This window comes from Octodon degus, unplaced genomic scaffold, assembly GCF_000260255.1.
Source record: "Octodon degus isolate 3935 unplaced genomic scaffold, OctDeg1.0 scaffold00043, whole genome shotgun sequence".
NCBI lineage: Eukaryota > Metazoa > Chordata > Mammalia > Rodentia > Octodontidae > Octodon > Octodon degus.
This window is the reverse complement of record NW_004524619.1, coordinates 5,814,389-5,819,689: the sequence shown is the minus strand read 5'-3', so window position 1 is coordinate 5,819,689 and position 5,301 is coordinate 5,814,389.

Here is a 5,301-nt window from a genome sequence, read left to right as displayed (position 1 = left end):
TACGAATTCTAGGAGGACATAAACATTCAGTCTGGAGCAGCCAGAATAAGTGGTGGTACTATTTTTATTACTAGCATAATTACCTTTTCGCTTTGTAATTTGGTGAGGAAGATGGTTCTGGTCATTCTTTTCTTTATGCAAAAGGAAACTGCAGGGCCAAAAAAATGTAGTAAATATGTGTAAATAATAGAGATAAGCTACCAAGATACTAGGTGACTGCAAAAATGGCAAGTGTCAGATAAAGCAGTGGAAGACAAATCACAGAGGGAAAGATAGCCTTAATTAAAAATACTTAAGGGGGCTGGGGAGATGGCTCAGTAGAATAAGTGCTTCCCTGGCAAGCGTAAGGGTCTGAGTTCAATCCTTGGTTCCGGGAAAAAAAAAACCCGAAAACAAAAACAAAAAAACCCAACTTAAATTCTTATGCTTAAAAACTATAACATTTAAAAGCAAATTGTAAGAAATGGAAATACGCTAATCAAATGTCTACCATGCAAAGAACTGATACACATCAATAAGAGAACCTGAACCACTTTTGGTAGCTGTAGCAGTAACGTTTTTATAAGCCCTTAAACTGAGAGGTTGACTTGTGGGTCAGCTGGGATCCGGTGGAGTGTAGCCGGGCTCCGCTGGGCTTTGCTCCAGGCGGCAAGCCGAGCTCAGTTCAGCTTTACGTTTCTCCAGTTGGATACCAGGCTAGAAGCACAGCAGCTATGCAGGTACATGGTTATTTGCAACTTTTATGTAGTGGACAATAGGACATAGATATGATGTCATTCTTAGCATAACTGCTAATTGAAGCAGATATCCAAGGACAGCTGGAGAAAGAAAACAGACAGTAAGTTCCTAAATGTGGGTGATTTTTAAAAAATGTATTTTTATTTTTTATTTATTTATTTTTGTGTATGTGTGGCCAGCTCAGCCCACCTGGCGGCGGGGCTGGCAGGCATGTGGTGCTGGGGGATTGAACCGCGGTCCCTGCGCTTTGCTGAGCTTGTTCTAAGTAGGTGCTTTAGACCACTGAGCCATCTCACCAGCCCTTTTTTTTTTTTTTTAAAGTGGGGATTGAACTCAGGCCCTTAGAGATTGCCAGGCAAGCACTTATTATACTGAGCTATCACCCCAGCCCCTAATCAGAAGCTATACAGTAACTTTTTTTTCTTATTTTGTTGTCTTGTTTTTAATCATTCATTTATTTAATACATATTGATTGATCTTTTTTTTTTTCAAACCAAATTGGTAGGACAGATTCAATAATTAACACATTGCACACATTCTTCCTACTGGTGAATTGCTGTACAAGATGCGGACATGCAGACATGATATCCTATTTACAAACACCGTTAGAACTTTGGTGTCTTTTTGAGACAGAGTCTCACTATACAGTTCAGGATTTGAGCTATGTAGCCCAGGTTGGTCTTGAACTCCCAACAGTCCTCCTGAGTACTGGGATTATGGGTATGCACCACCAGACCTGGTTACAGTAGCTTTTTTTTTTTTGTATTTTGGGGAAGAGTCTACAGGGTGTTCAGGGTCTCAGTACTAGACTGGACTCATAGTGATCCTCCTGTTTACAGCCTTCCAAGTGCTGGGATTACAGGCGCGTGCTACCATGCCCAGTGTCAATTGCCACCTCAGAGTGTCCCAGGGGCGGGGCTGGCACAGCAGGCCTGGGGATCGAACCCCTAATCCCTGGGCCTGTTTGCAGGCGCTTTAATCCACTGAGCTATTTGGCCAGCCTACAGTAGCATTTTTAGTTTGGAGGTTCACTTGTAGAGATTCATCTGTGGGGTTCAGTAAAGCCTTTTGATACCAATGAATACACTTGGCAAGACTAATTAGCAGGGGAAAGGAAAAAAGGTGAAAATAAAATAAGGGAGAAAAATGAGAAGAGGCAAGTCTAACAGAGAATGGAGTGAGGACACCCCCAAATTAAAGACAGATGATAGGAGACAAGAGGAGTGGACTTTGTGGAGACAGAGGTGGAATCTGGGGGTGGGGGAAGACAGAAGGGAAGGGAGGGAAAGGGGAAATGCTAAGAACTGAGATGCCCTGGGCCTGCAAGATAGCGCAGTGGACTAAGCTCCTGCTTTGGCAAGTTCAGGGACCAGGTTTGAACCCTGCCCTGCATGCTGCTGGCCCTGCCCCTGGTGACTGAGTATGGGCATGGTGGTGTACGTCTGTGAAGTGATGGGGAGGCAGAAAACAGGCAGATCACTACCAATCCCAGTTGCCTAGTGAGTCCTTGTACCAAATTAAAAAAAAAAAAAGAAGAAAATAAATTAAGATTCCCCATATATATTGTTGTGGACATTGTTGTTTATTTTTATTTTTTGGCAGAACCAGGGATTGAACTCAGGCCCTTGTGCTTGCCAGGCAAGTGCTTATTCTATTGAGCCATCTCCCTGGCCCCATGTGGCTAGGGTTTACACAGAAAACAATTCAATATAGGACACATAATTTATAGGATTATACTATTCACCCAAAGAGTCAAATGTGGAAGAGTGCGAGAGATCTGCCCACACACTAGAGACCCAAAGAATCCAGTGGAGGGCCTGGATCCCCCGGCAATGTCCTGCATGAGTCCCCCTGGAGGCATAGAGCCGATGTCTCATGCAAGTCTGCATCAGCGGATGAAGGATCTGCACTAGAGCCAGGCAGTGCTGCTCAAGGTAAGGAACTAGAGCTCCCCGGAAAGAATCACAGTCATCCTCAGCAACAGCAAGGATTGAGGCGCCTCAGATGATGAGAATGGCTGAGTTCATATAGGAAAGCCAGCGCAGCACGCTCCTCCAGGAGGATCAACAGCGTACCATCTTCCCTTCCAGGTGTCCTTTTATGCTGTTGAGCAATCTTCAGGAGGGTCTCTTCCACACCCCGTGCCATGCTGATTCAGTTCAGCTGGGTGTTACAAATCACCCATTGGTTAATCCATCATATATACGAGCCAGTTCCCCATGAGGAATGTATGTGCTGCATATCACAAAAAAAAAGAGCCACTTGGCTTGGACTGCTGTTGCGGCAACAGAGGAGACAAGGGAGTAACAGTACGCACCGAATTTAGCTAAAAGCGTGTGGAAACTTTTATTCCTAAGAAATGCAAACACCACATCCCTGTATGTCCTGGCGACTTAGGTTTTACATCAAGTCCGCAGAGCAGTCGCATCTCCCCACCTTTAGAAGTGGGTATGAGACCCAGGTTGATGGTGGTGTGTTGGGTTTGGTAATGGGAAATTTATGCCACTCGCGGGATGTGTGCTAAGAAGCAGGCGGTGAGCGGCTGTTAACAGCGATTAGCTGGGAAGTTGACCATCAGCGCACACAGCCATTGTTTCCATCTGAGCTCTGCGTGATGGGCCGGCGGGCTGGCTTCACAAGAGACAAATGCCATTATGGGAGACCAAGTCACCTTAGTTAGGCGGTTGCCAGATAATAGAGATGCTCTAGGTATTAACCTGACTGCATTAGTTTGATTTGTTACTACCGTTCACCTTGTCTTGGGCATTAACGGAGACAAAGGCCTGGAATTACCAGGAGCAGAGCTCTAATCTGTGGATTAGAGCCTGTGTGTTTTGAGAGAAAGAGAATTCTGAGGCAGGTTTTCATTTCCATTTTGCTTGACTTTTTTCCCTTCAAAGTTACAGGCCAGTTTTTCCTTGAAAATTATTATATTCTCCCCAGGTTATTAGCAATTATAATTTTTTAAATTATTTTTTAAATGTTACTGATTCAGTATTTTCTTTAAGCAGATCAGCCTTTTAGTTCTTTGGACATGGTATTAGGCAAACTATAGTAGTGATCTTGTGCATTATCTTGGTTCTTAAATATTCTCATATATTATGAGCTTACTCACCACTTTTTTATAGGAGTGAACAGTTTCTAGAACTTAAAAAAATAGGTGCACTATTACCGCTGATCAATGTCTGCGATACTGTTTCATTTTTTCCTAGATTCTATAATTTTATCCAGAATCCTTGTACTCCTCATGGGGCAGGAAATTAAATTTAATTGTATATATATTCTACATCCTAGAGAAACTTATGTCTTTTTATTTTTTTTTTATTTATTTTTTTTAATATTTATTTATTTAGTGTCTGTGTGTGGCCAGCTCAGCCCACCAGGGGGCGGGGCTGGCTGGCATGTGGTGCTGGGGGATTGAACCGCAGTCCCTGTGCTTCGCTTGGCTTAGCTTGTTCTAAGTAGGTGCTTTAGACCACCGAGCCATCTCACCAGCCCACTTATGTCTTTTTAAAAATGGATTTTGTGAAAAGTAGTATTTGAAAAGCATTTAAATTAATACTCGGATTGTGGAACAGGTTCTTGGTCTGTACATGGTTTGAAATATTACCTTCAGTTCAGCAGATATTAAGGAGAAAATTGTAATTCTGGCCTGGCAAGATAGAAGACAGGTTATCAAATGTCACCATGTTTAAAACAAATAATAGCAAAAGCAACACATATACGTGCATGTGCATATACATACAGACATGCTCTTGCGGGTATGAAGAGTGGTCATCTCTGAAGGATCAGGAGTGCAGGGATTTTGCTTTACTTCTGTATGGTTTTTTTTTTTTTTTTTTCTTTTTCTTTTTGGTGGAACCAGGGATTGAACTCAGGCCCTTGCGCTTGCCAGGGAAGCATTTATTCCACTGAGCCATCTCCCCAGCTCACTTCTGTATGTTTTTGCTTAGAAAGTGTCATGATTATTTCTGGTGACCATTCAAAAGGTGAGTCAGTTTTATCCCACTTCTCAGGTAATGTAATAGCATCATAAAATGTATCGTTGGTTAGACATCATTACATTGGAAATAGAGCTATGCAGATTATCATCACCACTTCAAGGAATGAAAGTAGAACACATTAGAGGAACTAGAAAAAACTATTTTAACAAGGTTGCATTTATTTGCAGCTTAAATCTTTTGTGTAGTGTAATTGCAGTGCTGTGAATATGAAAAATAATGTTTTTATATCACTAGTCGGCAGGATTTCTCTTAAAAAAATAAACAAACTAGAAACTGGCTTGCCAGAAGCTTTGTTTTGATATATGAAGATTTATTCCATAAAACAATAAAAACTGAAGATTCCCAAATAAATCATATTCTACAATATAGTAAAACATAATCAAGATTTGAAAATGTGCTCGATGGAAGCTAACTGAAGTAAACTGTACTCTTCTTTTCCAGATTATTTTACTTGAAGTACTTTGGAAATGGAATTGAGCTTATGGGAAGTCATGAGTTTATTGAGTTTAGCATATTGACTTATTAAATTAACTTTATTTACTTAAAAATAGCTGCTTTT